Here is a 24,074-nt window from a genome sequence, read left to right as displayed (position 1 = left end):
TGCTTGCCAAACACTGCCGAGGGGCGACTCCGCTTAGAAAAATTGTCTTCTAATTGAAAAACCTTATTTCTAAAATTTTGATGTTGCTTTGCCCGGGGTGAAGACCCAGGGAATTCGATGTGGTACGCGGAGCACGCTACCATCACACCACGGTAGCACTTACTAACCGAACTTCAATTGGGCGCACATCAAATATGCTGGCGGACATTAAACATTATACACTTTATTATTTTGTTTTATTAAACACACTTTCACCAAATTTTATATTTTATAATTTATTTAGTTTATAGTTTTGAACTTCGCTTTGCAAATAGAAATGAAAATAGTAGTCACAAAACTGTTTCTCAATTCTTTCAGTTGCAGCTCAGCTCATTCTCAATTTCTTCTCTCGCATGTAGTTGCCACACTTGATTGTTTCGAACAAAACTTTTAGTACAAATGTTTGACATAACATTTTAAAAAGAGAAATTGTAAGTCATAGAAAAGTAAAGAATCAAATCGCAGGAAGGTAATTAACCACTGGAGTAGCTTTACATGTAATTCGGCAAGTTTAATTTTCGTAACACTTTAAGTTGAAATGATTCCAAAACAACTCAACATTAAAAAAGGATGTTATTTATTATCTTATTAGATAAGTTCGCGTTAGTGAAAATTCGTGAAAACTTGAACAAAATGTTACTAACTTTGGAAAAATCCTGTTCGTTCAAACAAAACTTTCGCAACAAGAGGGCGCAATTTTGCATTTCGCTTGGAGGAGAAGTTGCAAAATTGAACCCGATAAATAGGTGTCCCGGTATCTCATAATTTTTTGCACAGTAAATTCAAAAAAGGGTTTTTCGTTTTGTATTGATAACTGAAAAACTAGTTTTTTGTTGTTTTCCCAGTTTGTGCATTTTTTCGATTTGGTGGTTTTCTTATTTTGGTGTTTTTTTTAACAAGTGGCACGATCGTCATAAGTACAAAGTAGAGAGCGCAGTGAGCGTAGAATTCTCTTTGAAATTTGCTCATGTATTGACTGTTGATCGCTGTTGAAATGACCAGTGAGATCAGTTCTGTTAACAAAAAAATCAGTTAGATTGATTAGGAATCTGTCAATTTTACAGAATTTTATTAACTTAAGAGCGACAATTTCTGTTCTGTTGAAATGACTGAACTAATTTGTTCGCTTGACAAAGAACTCGTTCGAATTAACCGTAATTCGATCAATTTCACCGAATCTCCGCTAAGTCAAGAACAACAGAACAGATTTGTTGATTTTACTAGCACCATTTCTTTCAGTGTACCCATTTATACCCGAAAAGTATCGATACGACCAATCCCCTATGAACCTATATGGGAAAATATGAAGACTAGTCCCTTTTCGATTCTATAAGGACTCAAATAGGGGCCAGTAGCATTTTTCATGGGAGAAACGCAATCGAAGGATTTGCCAAGCCACAAAATCTATTTGATGTCTGTTGTTCGCCTGCTTTTCAAAATGAAATTAAAAATATTCCCTGAAAATGTAACCCTAACTCCGGCGTAGTCGTTAAGTCCTAGTAATTTAGGTTCGGTATAGGGCTCCACACTTTTCGTAAATAATTCGATTCCATCACCTGCAATCTTTTTTATTTTACTAATTTCATTGCCGTTTTTTTTTTTTTAAATTTTTTAAAATGGGCTCCATAGATTTCAAACTGACTAATCCGAACTATACCCGAAAGGATACACAAATTAGGGATTAATCGCAAGATTTTTTACAGGGTAGGGGTAAAATACATCAGGGTCTAATCATTATAAACAGCTGCACCTTTTTATTTTTATATATTCTATATATATTTTTAAATCTAACTAGCAGACGCGGCAGACGTTGTTCTGCCCTAAGTTTGGTCCATCTGCATACATTTTAATAAGCTTTTTCCGTCAAACTCTGCCCTACCCCCTCTTCACTTTTTATTAATCCTTTTATTCACTCCTCCCTCCGTCTTTTTCGCTTCATCTATCTCTATCTTCGTCTCACACTATCTCTTTCTCAGTCTCCTTCTCCTTCCCTCTTTTATCTTCTCTCAAGTTCTTCTCTTTTTCTTCATCCCTTATTTCCAGTCCGAGAGGGTGGTATGTATTATGTTCCAGTACCATTCCGAGTCCCAGTCCTACTCCGAGTCTCAGCCCCAGTCCTAGTCCTAATGCCAGTCCCAGTCCGTCTCTGGTCTACTTCCAGGAAAAAAGGATCGTAAATACTAATATAGGCAAATTTATATACCAAATTTCAGGCAAATCGAATAGGACGTATGTAAATAGGTATGTGGGTATTATTAATTCATGTCTTTATTTAGGCTTCGCATGCATATTTATCAGTTTCGCCAGGTTGATGCGACTAAATCGAATATTACAATGAAAATTACTTTAAATCTCTCAGCAACAGCTTTCATTTGATATCCATATTACATACACATTCTAGGTGTATCCGGGTCCACGTTTTGGCCTATATCTCGAGACCCTAGTCACCCAGCGTTAAAAAAAAATACTCTATACTAAAGCACAGCTTTCATTCGTTATCCATATTGTATAAACATTGTCTAGGGATACACGGGCCCACGTTTTGACCTATATCTTGAGACCCTAGTCACCCAGGGGTACGAAAAAGTATCCTCTACTAAAGCACTCATAAGCAGCTTCCATTTGATACCCATATTGTACAAACACATCCCAGGATTACCCAGGTCCACGTTTTGATCTCAAGACCCTAGCCAGAATGAGATAAAGAGTATCTTATGTGCGTCTCCTGGTTCTAAACTACTTCTCCACCAATTTTCAGCCAAATCGGTTCATCCGTTCTTGAGTTATAAATAGTGTAACTAACACCACTTTCTTATATATATATATAGATTTATTCTAAAACAAGTATAAAAAATTAGCTTCGTTTGGAATCCAACCTAATGCATGGAGTGTTACCGCTGGGCAAGCAACTTATGCAGCGCAGCGTCAAAAGAAGGGAATTGCTAAATGTAGTCATGATGTTGTTTTTGTGGTTGCAAAAAACTTCGGCGCCAAACAATTTTTTTATAACTGTAAACCATGGTCTTGCCCACAGAGAAATTGTGAAAGACTATGAGGAAAATCGAGGTATAAATATGGACTGTTGTTTATTTGCGAAACTAGTGTTTCAAATGTTAATATTGATTTTCACACTTCCTCCTTCAACACCCAAGTCTCCCGGTTTGACATATCCAAAACTAGTTCCTTGGAGTGAATCACATTGATTATAGCCTATCAACCAAGTTTAAATATCACCTACACGTTACGGCTCCTTTTACAAATGTAAATACGTAGGCCCATATATTTACCAGGTGAGGCTTTGCCCTTCGCAAGAACACTCAAAGTGGTGAAGCAAAAGCTTTCCCAAGACAGTCGAACTAGCCTGAAAACTGAAGCTACGCTGTCATCCATAATGAGCTCTTATATCATAAGGCCCGTAAACAGCAGCTAACATCTTTCAACTTAAAATCGGTCGACTTTCATTCTAAAATATCGTTTTGATTTAACGAAGACTATTGAAATCAATGTTGTGAACACAAACGTCTTCAAACTTTGCTCTACATTTTAAAAATTTTATCCAGGGTCCTTGTAAAATTTTAATATGTAAATGCGCCGAGGATTATACGATTTTCACTCATGAGTTACGCCATGACATCCACTTAGACTGCTTCTGATTTCGAGGGCGGCATCCTTGGCCGAATAGTCACTCCCTAACGTTTCAAGGTGTTTCTGTGGTGTAGCTAGGCAGCATAGCGCGACAAAAACATTCGTTAGAAAGTCTTCGGAGCTACACCTAGAGCTTCTGGATAGTGACGTCGACGAAGGTATGATTTCGAAGTAGCAGTCCTATAGCTTCTGTGCTGGCATATGGTATGAGGGTCAGGAGGCGTGGTAGCGACTGGTGGTCAAGATTGCTACTGTTCGCACATCGGGAATTGTAGCTCTTAAAAAACTGGAGGCGCCATGTGCCACGAGAGTCATGAGTATTAATAGACCGTTAATAGCAACCGTAAGTCGCCTTTGTGCGTGACCACCAAGGAGCCACAAATGATTTAAAGAAATTGTGTTCGCGTCGATTATTAGGAGTTAACCCCAGGTGAAACTATGCTTTGCGCGAGATATACAGACAAAAGTGTGAACATTTTATATATCTCTATTTCTTTTAAGCAGACGCAGCAGTACCAGTTCCAAAGACCGGGGTTAGGTTCGAAGCCTCTCTGGAGTAAGTGAACGAGGGAGAATCCCTCCGCAAGGAGATACTCCTGAAAATTTTTTAACATTCTGTGAGATTTTGAAGCAAAAAGACCGGATCTTTCCGAAATGGCCAAACCGTTGATTTCCTTAAATATATACAACCAAAACCTTTCCTAAATATAATTCATTTAAATAGAAAAATCAAGCTTTTTAAAGTAAGAACACAGGCGTACGCCGCCGCCGCAGATAAAGTGATCAGCGTAAACCTCTAGCAGGCCGGCAGGCATAGTCCTCAAAAATTATATCACAAAATCTGGCGGATGATGAGATGTTTCAAAACCAGGGTATATTCTTGGTAGAAACACTATGACCCGGAAAACGAGAATCCGATACTCTTAACATCTGAAGGCGGAAATGATGTGACGTGTGGGAGATGATATAAAAAAGAGCGTGCACCAATGTTTATGCAGTATATGGTAAAACGAGGGCATGGTCCCAGATAGGAACTTAAGTGTGCTCTTCGCCAGCCATGGGAAAGGCCTACCTAACAACCGCAAAAATGAACGTGTAATCAGGATTGTAAGCAATGTTTAAGAGGTTCTAGCATATTGCCTGAAAAACTGAAGCCTACCGTCGACAATCTTATTTTTTCAATTGAAAAATAAAGTATAACATGAGGCCTCATGGAATAGTCTAAAATGAATTCAAAAAATAGTTCCGAAGTGAACCCGAAACGCTGTCCAAATCATCCAAAAATAGTTGCGAAATAGTCTCGAGATTCTTCTGCAGTTTTCCCAATAACATACCTAAAACAATCATGAAGTGATCTTGTCACAGTCTCAAAATGTTTTCGAAATAGTTTGGAAATGATCCAGAAGCTGTCCCGAAATACCAGCTAAAATAATTTGAAAGTGATTCTGAAATTGTTTCAATCGCATCCGAAATAACCTCGAAGTGATTCCAAAAATAATTCACCGAAATATTTCCGAAATGACCTGTACAAAATACAAATTGTCGTCCGGAAATGTACACGAAACAGACCCGAAATAGTCCTAAAATTTTCTAAGATATACACACATAAGTATGATACAAATCCATCTTCTTCAAATTTTGATCGAAGTGCGTCAATCTGTTACGCATTGAAAAAGGTGGCCCTTAACGCCTGAATAGTTGATATGCTTACGATTGATGTTCCCAATCGGCGTCAGTTTTCGTTAAACGGGAATTACTGATGTGCCTTGCATTGAAACTACCAAATTCGTCTATGCGTATAAAATCGTTATAATGAAGTTACGTATACGCCCCGCTCTTCACAAAAGCTCATCAAAGTGAAACGTAAATATGAGGAAAGCCAAAATGTAAACGATTAAAAACGGATATAAATAAATCAAATATTGATATTGCCAGAGTAATAATAATCTACAAGCAATTTAAAGAACCTTATCAACAACAACAAAAATATAAATAAATTTGGACAGACACACATATGTATGTATTTACATATATGTGTGTATAGGTCAACCACCGATTACACCGAACAAACTGAAGCTTTTTAAATGTTTATAATAACAAGTAAGGAAGTCTTAAGTTCGGGTGAAACCGAACATTAATACCCAGCTATACACTTGAAATGGTGTTGTTGTTTGTTTTGAATGCTTAATAGTGTTACAATGTTGCGCAATAATACATATGCATACATATGGTTCTATTCTGAACTAATTTTTCTTCGAGGTATGGCTCCCAAAACATAGAAAATTGTTTAGTCATAAAAGGGGCGGTGCCACGCCAATTTTTTTTAAATTTGAAGTTTTCCTATTTATTGTTATAAACCCACTAGGGAAATGATATACCATTGATATAAAGCTCTTTTTGCAAAGATATAGCTCATTTTATTCGTCCACGACCCTTTTAAAAATCTTTTATATAAAAGTGGGCGTGGTCCTTAACCGATTTCGTCAATTTTTCTTGACAGTATTCCTCATAGTAAAGGCAACCTCTCTGCCGAATTTTGTTACGATAGGTTTAACGATTTTTGATTTATGATTAATAATATTTGTAAAATTGATTTAATCACAAGTGGGCGGTGCCACGCCCATTTAAAAAAATTTTTCAAATTTTTATCAAGAGTCAATATCACACGTCAAATTTCAACATTCTAGGTGTATTACTTACTAAATAATAAGGTTTTTTGTGTACAAATACAAATACAAATACAAATCTATTCTGGGTCCAAATAAGCTCGTGTACCAATTTGGTGAAGATATCTTAATACTTACACAAGTTATCGTATTAACAGACAGACAGACGGATATGGCTCAATAAATTTTTTTTTTCGATACCTATGATTTTGACATATGGACAACTAACCGTTATCCAATCCCTGTGTACAAGTACAGCTGGGTATAAAAAAGAAATATCAACTGTCTCAAAATTAGTCGAAAGACATTTCAAGTAATAATAAATGTAAGACAGCAGACAACAATAAAAAATGACATAAACATTAATTCCCAAATTAACCGTCCTGTGCATAGATGGGTACCCGGGTACCTTTTGCATATTCAAAGGCCATTTTTAAATAATCTACAAATAGAAACGAGTTAAAATTTTGTGGCATCTTATGAGAATAAGTTTTCTACAAAAAGGAGAGAAACTTTTTTCAAATATACTTTCATAAAGATGGTTTTTTAATAAATTAGTTTTTTATTACTAAAATTAGTTTTTTATTACCAGTTCTCATGGCTGGGATACCCACGTACCACTAGTAGTTCGCACGTATGAACTGCCTTGTAGTACCCGTGTACCCAGCCATGCGAACTAAGAAGAAAAATTATTCATGAACAGGACGGTTAAAAGAAATAATACAAGCGGTGAGAATAATTTTGTAAATTGAATATGTCTAAGAGTTTTTTGTATATATGTACCAATGTGTGTACATATATTTGATATTGTGAATTTCTTATTACATAAATAATATTGTCAAATAACACAAACGACGTTGAATTCATCAATGTGCCCAGCAAAAGAACGGAAATGCTGATTAGGCAAGTTGCCGGTACGACAATCAGTCACTGGGACTCGCAAAGTTATAGGTCCGACACATAAGCAGTTTTTCATATAGATGAGTTTAACACATGCTTATGCATTATGAGTAGATTGCACGTATTTTTATGGAGAATGGTAGAATGAGCGACACTGGCGCCATCTGATATTGAAAAGTAGCCAACTCGCCAATTTTGTTCCAAGCAAATCATAAGAAGAAGAATTTGACATTTGCATTTTTTTACACTGGTTGGTAGATTTTCTAACATTTTTCACAATTAAAAACTGCAATATTACAATCGAATACCACACAAAATATGTTAGCAAGTAAATTTGTTGTATAGAGAGAATGTTTACAACAGTGCTTCGCGAAATTTTGTATGTGAATTGGCAAGGCGTAATAAACTTCAATTGCCAAGTCTGAAGTTCCTTTATATTTAAACACAACATCTTGGTTGATTGTGGCGATGTTATTGGAATGCATAAGCTTGTGTTAAGCGCATCTATATGAAAAATGTCATTGTGTCACCGCCTTTACTCAAGTTGATGTATGAATGGATGCACATATGTATGAATGTACGTATGTACATATGTTGGTAGGAACCTTAGGGATCGTAACGGTGATAAGTTTTATTTAAAACAAGTAAGAACGGGACTGTCTTCGGCTGTGCCGAAGACTTCATGCCTTTCATGAATGGGGCTTAACAATAATCTTATCCCGTTCGTAATCTCCACATAATCGGATGTATAAAATAAGAACTATATAGTGAACAGATGTACATACCTAAACGATTTTTAAGATAAATATAAAATAAACAAGTAAGGAAGGTTAAGTTCGGGTGTAACCGAACATTACATACTCAGTTGAGAGCTATGGTGACAACATAAGGGAAAATAACCATGTAGGAAAATGAACCGAGGGAAACCCTGGAATGTGTTTGTATGACATGTGTATCAAATGAAAGGCATTAAAGGGTATTTTATGAGGGAGTGGGCCATAGTTCTATAGGTGGACGCCATTTAGGGATATAGCCATAAAGGTGGATCAGGGTTGACTCTAGAATGCGTTTGTACAATAAGGGCATCAAACGAATGGTGTTAATGAGTATTTTAAAATGGAGTAATCCTTAGTTCCATAGTTGGACGCCGTTTCGAGATATCGCCACAAAGGTGGACCAGGGGTGACTCTAGAATGAGTTTGGACGATATGGGTATCAAATTAAAGGTATTAATGAGAGTTCTAAAAGGGAGTGGCGGTAGTTGTATAGGTGGTCGCCATTTCGAGATATCGCCATAAAGGTGGACCAGGGGTGACTCTAGAATGCGTTTGTACGATATGTGTATCAAATGAAAGGTGTTAATGAGTATTTTAAAAGGGAGTAATCCTTAGTTCCATAGGTGGACGCCGTTTCGAGATATCGCCATAAAGGTGGACCAGGGGTGACCGTAGAATTTGTATGTACAATATGGGTATCAAACGAAAGGTGTTAATGAGTATTTTAAAAGGGAGTGGGCCTTAGTTCTATAGGTGGATGCCGTTTCGAAATATCGCCATAAAGGTGGACCAGGGGTGACTCTAGAATGTGTTTGTACGATATGGGTATCAAATTAAAGGTATTAATGAGGGTTTTAAAAGGGAGTGGTGGTTGTTGTATAGATGGTCGCATTTTCGAGATATCGCCATAAAGGTGGACCAGGTGTGACCCTAGAATTTGTTTGTACAATATGGGTATCAAACGAAAGGCGTTAATGAGTATTTTAAAAGGGAGTAATCCTTAGTTCCATAGGTGGACGCCGTTTTGAGATATCGCCATAAAGGTGGGCCAGGGGTGACTCTAGAATTCGTTTGCGCAATATGGGTATCAAACGAAAGGAGTTAATGAGTATTTTAAAAGGGAGTGGGCCTTAGTTCTATAGGTGGATGCCGTTTCGAAATATCGCCATAAAGGTGGACCAGGGGTGACTCTAGAATGTGTTTGTACGATATGGGTATCAAATTAAAGGTATTAATGAGGGTTTTAAAAGGGAGTGGTGGTTGTTGTATAGATGGTCGCATTTTCGAGATATCGCCATAAAGGTGGACCAGGTGTGACCCTAGAATTAGTTTGTACAATATGGGTATCAAACGAAAGGCGTTAATGAGTATTTTAAAAGGGAGTAATGCTTAGTTTCATAGGTGGACGCCGTTTCGAGATATCGCCATAAAGGTGGGCCAGGGGTAACTCTAGAATTCGTTTGCGCAATATGGGTATCAAACGAAAGGAGTTAATGAGTATTTTAAAAGGGAGTGGGCCTTAGTTCTATAGGTGGACGCCTTTTCGAGGTATCGCAATAAAGGTGGGCCAGGGGTGACTCTAGAATTCGTTTGTGCAATATGGGTATCAAAGAAAGGTGTTAATGAATATTTTTAAAAGGGAACGGGCCTTCGTTCTATAGGTCCCGCTCCTTTCGCCTTTTCGAGATATCGCCATAAAGGTGTACCAGGGGTGACTTTAGAATATGTTTGTACGATATGGGTATCAAATTAAAGGCATTAAGGAGAGTTTTAAAAGGGAGTGGTGGTAGTTGTATATGTGAAGGCGTTTTCCAGATATCGACCAAAATGTGGACCAGGGTGACCCAGAACGTCATCTGTTGGATACCGCTAATGTATTTATATATGTAATACCTGCCAAGATTTTAAGGGTTTTTTATTTCGCCCTGCAGAACTTTTTCATTTTCTTCTACTTAATATGGTAGGTGTCACAACCATTTTATTAAGTTTTTTCTAAAGTTATATTTCGCGTCAATAAAACAATCCAATTACCTTACCATGTTTCATCCTTTTTTCGTATTTGGTATAGAATTATGGCATTTTTTTCATTTTTCGTAATTTTCGATATCGAAAAAGTGGGCGTGGTCATAGTCGGATTTCGTTCATTTTTCATACCAAGATAAAGTGAGTTCAAGTAAGCACGTGAACTAAGTTCATTAAAGATATGTCGATTTTTGCTCAAGTTATCGTGTTAACGGCCATGCGGAAAGACAGACGGACGACTGTGTATAAAAACTGGGCGTGGCATCAACCGATTTCGCCCATTTTCACAGAAAATAGTTAGCGTCATAAAATCTATGCCCCTACCAAATTTTAAACGGATTGGTTAATTTTTGTTCGATTTATGGCGTTAAAAGTATCGTAGACAAATTAAATGAAAAAGGGCGGAGCCACGCCCATTTTGAAATTTTCTTTTATTTTTGTATTTTGTTCCACCATATCATTACTGGAGTTGAATGTTGACATAATTTACCTATATACTGTAAAGATATTCACTTTTCTTTTAAAACTTGAATTAAAAAAAATTTTTTTTTAAAAAGTGGGCGTGGTCGTTCTCCGATTTTGCTAATTTTTATTAAGCAGACATATTGTAATAAGAGTAACGTTCCTGCCAAATTTCATCATGATATCTTCAACGACTGCCAAATTACAGCTTCCAAAATTTTAAATTATCTTCTTTTAAAAGTGGACGGTGCCACGCCCGTTGTCAAAAATTTTACTAGTTTTCTATTCTGCGGCATAAGTTCAACTCATCTACCAAGTTTCGTCGCTTTATCTGTCTTTTGTAATGAATTATCGCACTTTTTCGATTTTTCGAAATTTTCGATATCGAGAAAGTGGGCGTGGTTATAGTCCGATATCGTTCATTTTAAATAGCCATTTGAGATGAGTGCCCAGGAACTTATATACCAAATTTCATTAAGATACCTCAAAATTTAATCAAGCTATCGTGTTTAAGGACGGACGGACGGACATGGCTCAATCAAATTTTTTTTCGATCCTGATTATTTTGATATATGGAAGTCTATATCTATCTCGATTCCTTTATATATGTACAACCAACCGTTATCCAATCAAACTTAATATACTCTGTGAGCTCTGCTCAACTGAGTATAAAAATAGGTAAGTACTTTGTGTGAGGATGCAAAGTTTCAGGTTTTTTGTGGTCTGCGTGTAAAAACTATGACTACGAATCACGTATTTCAACAATATATGACGTAAACGTAACTATTTGATGAAATTTGATGAATTTTGAAGCTTCTAGCCGTAAAAAAGGGGCAAAAATAGCAGCTTATATGGGGTATATAATATATATTCCACCGATCTCAATGATTTTTTCAAACAACAATATATGCTATATACGTAAGCATTTGGTGAAATTTGAAGCTTTAGCTGTTAAAATGCGGCTGAAATTGCAAAAAAAATATATATATACTATATATACCATCATATATTTATTATATATATCACCGATCTCTATGATTTTTTTACACAATAATATATACTATATACGTAGGCAATCGGTGAAATTTGAAGTTTATAGCGGTTAAAATGGGGTAGAAATTGCGAAAAGTTTCTTATCTGAACAATCGGTTGTATGAGATATATACTATATATACCACCGAACTTTATGATTTTCTCAGACAACAATATATGCTATATACGTAAGCATTCGTTGAAATTTGAAGCCTCTAGCTCTTAAAATAGGGCAGTAATTACGAAAAGTTTTTTATCTGAACAATCTGTTGTGGGGGATATATACTATATATACGGCCGATCTCATAAATTTTTTCAGACTACAATATGTGCCATATAGGAAAGTATATGGTGAAGTTTGAAGCTTCAATCTGTTAAATTGAGGAAGATATGACAAAAATCCTCTTTTTCTGAAAAATCGGTTGTATGGAGGATATATGTATGCTATAGTGGTCCGATCCGGCCGGTTCCTACAAATGTCTAATCGGACACCCAAATACACCCGCTCACCAAATTTTATCAAGATAACTCAAAAATTGAGGGACTAGTTTGCATACAAACAGACAGACGGACATTGCTAAATCAACTCAGCCCTTCATCCTGATTATTTCGGTATACTTAATGGTGGGTCTATCTATTTCCCTTTAAGGACTTACAATTTTGGGTTTCGTGACGAAATTAATATACCATGTCATTTTCATGAAAGGTATAAAAACTATTTTTAATAATTATTTTTGGAATTTTTGATGTGTTTAGACACTTTGTTCCCACTATGGGTGAATGGATAATGTAAGCGTAGGTGTAGTCACTACAGTGTAGTGTAATGTGGGAATAATGTATGTAGGTGGTTAAGTTCATAAGAGAGAAATGGTTTTATATTGGTTCGTTATTAATGAGCTATCGGTTTGTTATCAACTGGTTAAAGGCGTGTTATAAATTTCTTATCGACTATTTATCGGTTTGTTATCGAAGTGCTATAAAGTTGCTATCGATAACAAAGGTTTCGATCGATAGTTATCGATTTTTATTATTTAATCGAAAAGTTATTGACTATTTATCAACAAGTTATCGATATGTTAACAAAAATTTATTGATTTTTTAATCGATTTGTTTATTTGCCAAGAGGACGGAGTTATGTTCTATAATGTCCTGGCACCTGATTGGGGGTTTTCCGTTTGGTCGTCAAACACATTCTGGTAACACTATGGACACATTCAGTCTATGTGAGGCCTTTATTGAACGGCCAGTTCAACCCAACCTAACCTAATCCATTTGTTATCAGAGTTTTACCAATTTGTTATCGGCATGTATGGAGTTTTTATTGAAAATTCATTGACTTGTTATCAAAAATTTATACATATGTTATTGAAAAGCTGTCAATTTACTGTTGAAAAAAGATCGACTATGTATTGAAAAATTATCGATATGTTATCAAAAATTATCGATTTGGTATCAGAGTGATACCAATTTGCTATCGAAATATTATCGAAAAAATATGGCTTTGTTATCAAAAGTTATAGATTTACTATCAAAACCTTATCTACCTACTTGATATCGAAAAGTTTTCGATTTCTTCGCGCAGAGTAAGTAATTTGTTATCGACCACTCATTGGTTTGTTATGTATATATGTAAATATAAAATCAATTATTGCACTTCTGTGTTTTTCTTGTTACTTTCCGAGCGAATCAAAACTAACGTTTATTTTCCGAACGAAACAAAAAATTTAAAAATAGCTGCTTTTTCTGAAAAATATGAAAAATTCAAGAAATAACTAAAAAAACTCTCAGAAATATCTAAAAAAAAAACGCGAAAAAATAACTGCAACTTTTGGAGCGAAATAAGAAACTCCTGAAGCAACTGTTATTAAAACCAAAAACAATATTTGTCTTTGGAAAAAAAAACAACGAAAAGTTTATGTTAATTTTCGAGCGAAATAAAAAACTTAAAAAAAAAACATACTCCAGCTGTAACGAGTGAAATATAAAATCAAAAACCTCTCATTTTCCAATCGAAATAAATTAACTAAAAAACTGTTATTTTCCAGAGAAATAACAAAACTTAAAAAGTAACTGTAATTTTTCGAGCGAAATAAAAACTAAAAAAAAAAAAAAATATTATATTATTTTTATTCGACCGAAATAAAAAAATCGAAAAATAATTATTATTTTCGATGTTTACAGTAAAACTTAAAGAAAATTAAAATTTTGACAAATAAAAGTCATCGGCAATCCCTGATAAACATACCATATAGGTACATATGTAGATGTGTATAACTTTTTTATGTTTGTATTTACGCATATATGCCTAATAAATACAACCCTTCATCATATCCAAACCCAAAATTTGTCCATACAAGCTTAATTCAAAATACAATAAAACACAAGCTAATGCTAAATTCTTTGTAGTTAATATGTTGCCTTGCAAAAAATGCGATTAGTCTAGGCTGAATCCGGGATTAGTCGCAAAGGAGTATGCGACCAATGCCAGTTTTGATCTCTTTGTATGAGTTGAACTGTCCCTTTTGTTTGAACATGTCCTATGAAGAAACTAATTGTACCCATTTATACCCGAAAGGGATCGATAGGATCAATCCCTTTTGTACCCATATGGGAACATATGAATACTAGTTTCTTTTCGGTTCAATAAGGACCCAAATTAGGCAGAGTCGCATTTTTCATGGCAGAATCACAATCGAAAATTCTCCTAACTTAGACGTTAAGTCCTGGTAAATTGGGTTCGGTATAGGGCACTGAATTTTTCTTAAATAATTCGATTCAATCACCTGTAATCTTTTTTATTTTACTCATTTCGTTGCCGTTTTTTTAATATTTTTTAATATGGACTACATTGATTTCAAACTGACTAATCCCAACTGTACCCGAAAAGGACTAAACGGGATCAATTATGCCTAAATGTAGACAAAAGAGTTCAATCGGAGACCAATCCCCTTAGGGAGTAATCACACAATTTTGCAGGGTTTATAAGCATATACATACATATGTATATGTATGTTTTAGTTGAAGCTTAAGGCATGTATAGCTATGACTGTGTACGTTAAAGAATTTTCGCCAAAAACGTACAACTACCCTTCAAAAATCGCGAGTACTCCATGCATGCATGTATCGAGTACTCGCTATGGACCAACCGAGTGCTCCAAAATTAACCACAATCCATACAAAAAATATGGTCCAATTAACATTGCGATATCCTAGGACTGGACCATATACTCCAGTTCCGCATTACATCAGAGTAATCCATGGAGTACCCACAGTCCAATAAACATCGTGTAGTGATTACAATCGTTAAAAACGAGCAATGATCGGCTTACAATATGTTCGTGTAGAAACATGAGTTGGTCCATTGCTGCATTACAGTGGAGTATAATGGTAAGTACTCCAGTGGACCACATGGTCCAACGATTTTTGCAGGGTACTGACATTCTTGAACGCCGTCGTCGTCGTCGTCGTCGCGGCAACGTCGCTACCTTATTATGTGGCTATATACATATATACATATATCTACATAGTAAGTGAGTGTATATGTATATGTATACACACCCATTGGTATGTGGTTCACTGTTGGTAAAAGTGTGTTTGGGAAGCAGCAACGTAAATCGTGAATTACTTTGGCCTTCAAAAATTTTGGCGGCCAATGAACCAACAACAAACGCAAAGTAATCATACATACATATGTACATACATTACAAAAAGAACATTTTGACAATCTTGTACATACATATGTATGTCGTATATACTTACGCACTTTTTGCGAAAATTGCCGAGGCAACCAACAAGGCCTACATTATGTATCCTATATAGTATAAAAGCTCATACATACACATACTTCAATGCATGTGTGTGTATACATATATAAACTTTCATTGAAAGCGGGTACCAGTTCTAGAGATGGAGGCAGGCAGATAAGACAGTCATAGTGAGGGAAAAATCCCTACCTTCCCTATTATAATCTATCCTCCTTTCTTTACTCTGCACCTTTGGTTTCGTCTTGTCGCTTTTCTCCATTTCGTTTTCGTTCTCGTTCTCGTCCTCTCGCCTTCATCATTATATTCATCTTCAGCGTATTTATATAGCTGCACTGCAAGATTGCTACAACACAAAATCATTAACCTCAATTTTAAACATTCGGAGTTTATCAAATTTTTAGTGTTTGGGGGCATGGCCCAACTGAGTTCTATAATCGTTATCGTCTGAAAACCTCTAACCGAGACCAGATATGCATGTTAGAACCATTTTAGATCAATCTTCCGTCAACCCTTGTCAAATTTGGTTGGGAGCCTAAGAGGTTATGCCATATTCAGGTTCCAATGTCGTTGAAAAGAAATTTCACACTGAAGATGGCACAACTCCAAAACCGATTTTTCAGAAAGAATGACGGAAACTCTTTTCAAAATAGTTCTCTCCATCTATCCCGTAGGAAAAATCAACAACAAAGCAAATATATACGTGATATGTTAACCTTGAAGGTGCCAATTTTTTTTAAAACTCTCAACAGTTTTTGCAAATATAACACAGGCCGACAAAATTTAACCCACATTCAGACCCAGAAACCAGACTATATATCTCCGAAGGTTTATAATGCGCTGAATCCAAATATGGCCTGAGAATTGCTCTATCAGCTCTGCTTTTCGAGATATCCTAACCTAAAAGTGCAAAAACACAGTTTTTGCCAATATTTGAGGTAATGTAGCCATCCAGATGTTTTCTTCCACCAAAATTAAAGGACGGTATCTTTACGTACAAGTCTTCTTCTGTCAAATGGATTTGAGTTTGCTCAAATAAAATTATTTTTCGTTGAGATATCGCATTTTGAAATTTTTATGTTTCTTTAGAAGATACGTGGGGGTTGTTGGATTAGGTTAAGTTGGTTAGCCCACTTGTGGTGTGAGATATCTATATAAATAAGACTTATTTTAAGAAAAATATGCGAGTAAACTCTGTCCCCAAGGTTAAGTGGGTTAGAGTGCTTGCGGTATGATAGGGGTGGTTTCTAGGGGTCAGGGCTGTGTGTGACTCGGTATCCGAGGTTTAGATAGTGTAGGGGTGTGGTGAGTTAGCACACTTATGATGTGAGACAAAATTGTAAGAAAAATAAGACTCAATTCAAGAAAATTAGTAATCGACTATATCATGTCTATGTTATCTTAATCGATTTTCAGGTGTAGGAAAATTTAGAAACATGAAAATTTCAAAATGCGATATCTCAGCAAAAAAAATTATTTTAGTGCAAACTTAACGCCATTTGAAAGAAGAAGAATTGTATTTAAAGATACCATCCTTTAGTTTTGATGAAAGAAAACATCTGCTAGGCTACATAACCTCAAATATGGGCAAAAAAAGTGTTTTTTGCACTTTTAGGTTAGGATATTTCGAAAATCAGAGCTGATAGAGCAATTTTGAGGCCAGATTTCGATTCATCGCATCAAAATACTTCGAAAATATATAGTCCGGTTTCTGGGTCTGAGATGCTGTCGGCCTGTGTAATTAAATGAAACTGCCAACTTTAAACCTTTTGGTTTTGTTTTAAAACTACTTTAAGAATTTTTCCTTTATTTTCATGTGAAATTTAAGCCGAGCAAGTTTAAAAAATACTAACCAGAGCAAATTCGTTTGAGTGCGCAGAACTTAATTTGAAGTTTAAACTCGAGAGGTCTACGCTTGTACTTAAACAAACAAACAAAAATAATAAATTGTATGGTGCGTCAGCAGGTTTCGCGTCGCAGTGGTCTGGATCACAGTCGCGTCCTCTTCTAGTTCGGACTCATAGAGAAGGAAATGCAGTGGGAGACAATTTCCATCGCCAAGGACATCGTAAGGTTAAATTTGCTGGCTTAAATCTTATAATGGAGATTGAGGGCGAATTAGTAGTGCTTCCGAATGGCCTAGAAGCGTACTAGTTTTCAACAAGAGATTTTTACTACAGCATGCATATGTGTATACAAAAAAATTATTTAATTGGTTTAGTAAGCATCCACTTGATTTATGTTTTGATTTATAATAGGGTGGTTGTTATTAAAGCCTTTTGATTAATTTTGAAACTAGTTTGAAGACTAGATTTCCAAAAGAAAGAATATTGAAACTTAAATCAAATTATGTATGGGGGAAAAGCAACGAGAAGCCAATACATTGCAAAACAACAAAATACCAACAACGAAGCACACATTACAAACAAGAAATATTGAGTAAGAATAAATAATATGAAGTGATAAAGTTTGAATTATGTACTCGTAAATATGTATCATTTTAAAAAATTGGGGTATTCTCTCTGCCTAGAAACCATAGGAAACGTAGAATAAAAAAAAAAAAAAATGTAAGGCGCGATAACCTCCGAAGAGATCTAAGGCCGAGCTTCTCTTCCAATTTGCGTCGTGCTCCTCTTGATTTTTCCCTACAAATTGGCCGGACGGGACCTACATGTTTTATGCCGACTCCGAACGGCGTCTGCAAGGCAGATGAGTTTTCACTGAGAGCTTTTCATGGCAGAAATACAATCGGAGCGCTTGCCAGACACTGCCGAGGGGCGACCCCGCTTAGAAAAATTTTCTTCTAATTGAAAAATCTTATTTCTAAAATTTTGATGTTGCTTTGCCCGGGAGTTGAACCCAGGGCATACGGTGTGATAGGCGGAGCACGCTACCATCACACCACGGTGGCCGCCGTAGAAAGTTTTCCATTTTACTGCCAAAAACGCAACAACAAAATACATTTGTGAAAATTTTCTACGTTTTCCACATTTCCTATACTCAAAACTTATAAATGGGACAAAAATGTTGAAACTGAATTTTTAATTAAAAAATCAAAAATTTTCTATGCGCATTAGTTTTGTGAACTTTTTAAATGCAGGATCAAAATAATTGTGTAAGCTCTCTGAGTGTTGTATGTTACCCTGGTCCACTGGAATATTTACCATTATACTCCACTATAATGCAGCAATGGACCAACTCATGTTTCTACACGAACATATTGTAAGCCGATCATTGCTTGTTTTAACGATTGTAATCACTACACGATCTTTATTGGACTGTGGGTACTCCAGGATTACTCTGTTGTAATGCTGAGGTGGAGTATATGGTCCAGTCCTAGGATATCGCAATGTTAATTGGACCATATTTTGTATATGAAGTGTTAATTTTGGCGCACTCGCTTGGTCCATAGCGAGTACTCCATACATGCATGCATGGAGTACTCGCGATTTTTGCAGGGACACGATGTTTATTGGACTGTGGGCACTCCATGGATTACTCTGATGTAATGCGGAGCTGGAGTATATGGTCCAGTCCTAGGACATCGCAATTTTAATTGGACAATATTTTTTGTATGAATTGTGGTTAATTTTGGAGCACTCGGTCGATTTTTGCAGGGTTAGGTCCAGAAAACGTGGAATTTTTTCTACGTTTACTACGCTTCCTAAACTGAGAGAATTGCTCTAATTTAAAAAAGGTGTAGTATACTAATTATGAAATGTAATGAAAATTGAAAGTTACCTGTGAACCATGATACAATAAAACCTGACAGGTGAAGCCAATATTACAAAATAGGAGTCGCATTTGACAATACTCGCCCTCATAACATCACTTCAGCACTGTTTTTTCCGTACTGCATATAAAAAAAACTACATTCATGCCGTTGGGAGCTCCCGAGGGGAAATAAAAATTTTTAGTCAACGGAACTGAATGGCTGAATATTTGGAGTAAAACATTTTCCACCACTAAGGACTATGGAAACCGACTTTTGACGCCAATGAGTTGACTGACGATCTGGAAAAATATCATGAAGGCGCAGATAAGTAACCAGGAGGCTTGTAATACGAAAACTCGGGATTGACGGTATACGGGCACAAGTCCGAACATTTACTTATATAAACCAAGCAATAAAATGTAGGCTCATTTAGCGGAAAGAGGCGAATGGTGAAAAAATATATAGCGGCAAAGGTTTTCAGCAAAGATGTTCCATAAAATCAGAATTTGTAAATTTATCTGCTGTCAAAGAAGTATGTGGCTTATCGTATCTTTACTTTAATCTGTTATGGCTAACACTGGAAACGTTTGAAACAACATAAAATAAGAAAATCGAGTACATTTTCGTGGACTGTTTTAGTATCTCAAAGTAGTATATTGAAATAAAAATTATTAAAAAAAAAATAAAAAATGTTGTCTTCATTGATTTCAACAGCCTCCGCATTTACCATTCTGCTCCACCTTGTTTTTGCCATTTTTTCTCAGAAGCCAGTCAGAATTCGAAGCTACCGCCCCTACCCTAATGCAAAAATTTCTCATTTTCACTCGCTTACGCCACTTTTTTTCGGGTGTTTTTTAACCTAGAAACTTATCACGAGTAAAGCAAAAACAATTTTACACGTATGAAAATATTTATTTTTTACATAAATAGGTAAATATATTGTGACCCATTTCAACAGTGTAAGAGAAACACTCGTCCGGTTTACAAACCACCAGAGATTTAACTTTGAGATGGAAATGGAAGTAACTCAGTACACAATATAAACATAGTACGATTGAGCGTAATATTGTAATCCTACTTATACATGTATGAATTTGTGCATGTACGTTTATGTATGTACCCTGCAAAAAAACATGCGATTAATCCCTAAAGAGATTGGACTCCGATTGATCTCTTTTGTCTATATTTGGGCATAATTGATCCCCTTTATTGCCTTTTGGGTACAGTTGGGATTAGTCTGTTTGAAATATATGTAGCCCATTTTAAGAAATATTAAAAAAAACGGCAACGAAGTGGGTAAAATAAGAAATATTACAGGTGATTGAATCGAATTCTTTAAGAAAAATGCGGAGCCCTATACCGAATCTAAATTACTAGCGCTTAACGGCTACGCCGGAGTTAGGGTTACATTTTCGGAGAATATTTTTTATTCCATTTTGAAAAATGGGCGAACAACTTACATCAAATAGATTCGGTAGCTTGGCAAACCCTTCGATTGTTTTTCTGCTATGAAAAATGCGACTGGACCCTATTTGATCCTTATTGAACGGAAAATGGACTAGGCCTCATATGTTCCGATATGGGTACAAAGTGGATTGGTCTTTCGATCCTTTTCGTGTATAAACGGGTACAATTAGTCTCATCATAGGACATGCTCAAACAAAAGGGAACAGTTCAACTCATATAATGAGACTAAACTGGCATCGGTCGCATACTCCTTTGATACTAGTCCCACATTCATCCTAGACTAATCGCATTTTTTGCAGGGTATGTACAAATGAATAAATTTGTATAAAGGCAAACTGTTTGACACACATAAGAGAGGTCAAGTTCAGGGACAAATTTAGAAACAAAATTTATGTGAATACAGTCTACACACCCTTGTGATAGGGTGTGTTGCAAGTATCTGTCATGCATATAAACGATTATTACAAAGATTACATCGGTATGCATGAAACGTATTACAACTATTATAGTTGCCCGAAATTGAAAAAATTATAAACTTTTTGCGTTTTGGTATAGAGATAAGGAGACATACAAATGCGCTTAAGAGTTAAGAGTCACTAACAGTTAAACAGGCGTACAACGTAGGACTTAAACCCACAACGTTGATATTACGAGCTTCATTATCTACCGACTGTGCTACCAGCTGTTTGTAAAGCTTACTAGCATGCAACTTCGTCTTATACAATAGCCAGTTATACAACTATGGCGTCTAACGTAGGGCTCAAACCCACAACCCTGATACTAAGAGCTTTATGCTCTACAGATTGAGCTATCCCAGATTTGGCATCATGCCACATGCCACCTTCTCCTCACGCCACCAACAATAGCGCCCAACATGGCGCCCGAGCTTAAAATGCTCAGATTAATAGTTTCATTCTCTAACTACTGATATACAAGCGGATAATGACACGCTTATCTCGGCGCTCCATATTTGCCAAACAGTTCATAATAATTTCATCTAACCTCAAACTACGGTAAACCCGCTTCAACTTGTTAGTGTACTCCCTCCTACAACCGCAAAAGTGTTGAGAATGACTGCATTAAAACCATCCTAATTTTCGCTCACTCGCCGAACTGAAACACGAAGTTTTCAATAAAAAACCCCAAACTTACCTAACCACCAAACCAAAAAAGAGGGTGATACATCGGAGGACTTTGAAGACGTGACCAGGGTGGTAAGCTGACGACTTATATCAGATATTTTTTTGAACATATTATATTCTTGTAATAGCATTAGCAATAGTACATTTTAGATTTTAATGAAGGAGTAACCATAGTACTCAGATACCAATCCATGTACAAGGTGGTCGATATAAATCACCACAGCGCAACAATAGATGCGAAGGTTGCGAGTTGCCAGAAGTTGTTAATACCACACGATTCATATCTGACAAAGGAATGCCCATATCTGTAACACTCTCCTAAAACTTAGTGGTTCGTCTTTTTAACTTGATATTCGGAAAAATTACTTGCAACTGGGGTTCCTGTCAATAATGGCATGTAGCGGCTCCTGACTTCTTGCACTTCAGCACTCTTACCAATCTCGACTTTATCCCAAGCAAGGCATACTATTGTGCGCTACTGTTCCTTGAATTCCTCGAGTTGGACCAGTTAACTAATTCAGACAAGGAACTAAGATGGCAGGGAAGGTTTGTGTTATCCGCAAGTTCAAGCTGTCCCACGTTGTAGTTTCTTTCTAAGCTAATGTTCTGACGATTTCATATGCAGAGTGTATGTAGGGAGTTCAGAGTTCCACAGGCCACAATCAGTCTGCTTTGAATAGCTGGGCCTCAAGTCAGCGATATAAACGCTGTTTTTGTTGTTTTAACTGCAAAAACACTTCTCGACGGCTTAGAGGGTATTACTGATATAGACAATCCTACTAAATTTACTACGTTGGGAATGATTGTTTTTGACTCTTCGAATTTCCGGTTCTGTGGATTTTTGTAGCTCTTAGGACAGGCTTATCTATTGCGGGAGTTTTCTAAGCCCCTTATCACACTGCGGTGGGTTTGCTGTTTAATGTTTCGACCAGGAAATATGTACATCTTACAAGCTTCCAGATCACTGTAGTGTCAAGTTTCCGCCTGCATCGGTGAAGAAATTAGCAAAAATTCTGGAGGAAGCGTGCTTACCTGCATTCGTGTCGATATATAAATTGACAGTCAGGCGGCTACTAAGGCAACAATCTCATACAGCACTTCATCACTTCACCAAGAAATGTTTTGGAATAAAAACAAGCATTGGAGAGACTTCGCTCACGCCGGAACGTAAATCTTTACTGAGTTGCCTATCATAACGAGATAGAGCGTAACGAATTGGGCGATGAGTTTACAAAGGAGGGTGCAGCACTCGACTCTACGGTAGACATCCCAATCCGCTTGGGAGATATGAAAGGGAGACAGGAATCGCATGTGAACGTTCAAGCATGATAGACGTGTATAGAGGCGTCGGGCTGCAAAATTTCTAAGATCATGTGCAAATCCTACTATATTAGGATCACTAAGTGGGTTTTACATTAGGCCTTGTCGTTCACGTTCTGTGTTCATATCCTTCGCTCGCGAGGTGGAAGCTAATTTGGTTTTTCCATTTGATTCTAAAACAAGTTTTGGCAGAAATGTGAACACATTCAGTCTAAGTGAGGTCTTTATTGACCGGCTAGTTCAACCTAACTTAACTCAACCGGCTTGGATTGCAGACTTTGCTTCTTATAGGAAACCGAAAGTGGATGGCAGGCGATGAAGGAAATAATTAGGTGCCCTATTTTTCATTGTTTTCTTTAGCTGATTGACGTTCTGAGAGGTCACTGAACAGTCTATATATATAATATATAATATACTGTAAAAACCCTTCCTCTAGAGCTGTTGAGATAGAAAGAGCAAGACACTTCATGCTTGACCACCAATCTTTTGCCAGAATTAAGCGAAAGTTTTTCGGCATCATTTTTTCAGATTTCCGAAGGATCCATTCAAGTTCCAGATCATTCATCTGGTGGGATAGCTAAAATAGGTACGAAGGCGTTGAACATGACGTTCCAGCGTTCTCTGCAGTTTTAATTGAACATTTTTTTTGTGTCGAACCTTCAAAAGCTTAACATATGAAAGAACAAAATATTCAAGAATCCTATCTTATGTCCTTATCAAATGCAATTGTCGCCACAGGGTAAAAACGAACTTCTTAATTCATCCTTTAGTGAATGCTAACTACTTATATGTACCTATACAGTGGCTTAGATAGCTTTTTGTGATGGGGGATTTAATTTCACAATTTTGTTTTTTTACTTTTAAGTTATTTTTATTGATTATTTTTTATAATCAAGATAATCACTTAATATATTGTATAAAAACAAACAAAAAATAGGGATACATTTTTTACTTAGGTGCTCTCAATATGCGAAAAAATCGTTCAATAATTAAAGAAGGAAATCAAGTTTTCGGGATTTTTTCGATAACTTATCTATGACTTCATCAGCTGTGATTGCAATGTCATGATGAATAGCCAAGGCAGCCAGTCCATTAAGTGGTTCTTCAATAAAAAAATTAGGCAAAAT

The 24,074-nt window shown here is 36.3% G+C and overlaps 1 long non-coding RNA gene across 1 annotated transcript in view; it reads right to left on the bottom strand.

Annotated features, from left to right (window-relative positions):
- Nucleotides 1-23,889: 23,889 nt before the first annotated feature.
- Nucleotides 23,890-24,074, bottom strand: part of LOC137251341 (uncharacterized) — a 383,967-nt gene continuing 383,782 nt past the window's right edge. Inside the window, exon 4 of the long non-coding RNA XR_010953215.1 lies at nt 23,890-24,049. This is a non-coding gene — a long non-coding RNA (uncharacterized lncRNA). The remainder of the gene's footprint in view (nt 24,050-24,074) is intronic.

Source organism: Eurosta solidaginis, chromosome 4 (genome assembly GCF_040869045.1).
Source record: "Eurosta solidaginis isolate ZX-2024a chromosome 4, ASM4086904v1, whole genome shotgun sequence".
NCBI classification, from domain to species: domain Eukaryota; kingdom Metazoa; phylum Arthropoda; class Insecta; order Diptera; family Tephritidae; genus Eurosta; species Eurosta solidaginis.
This window is presented reverse-complemented; position numbering and strand designations above follow the sequence as displayed.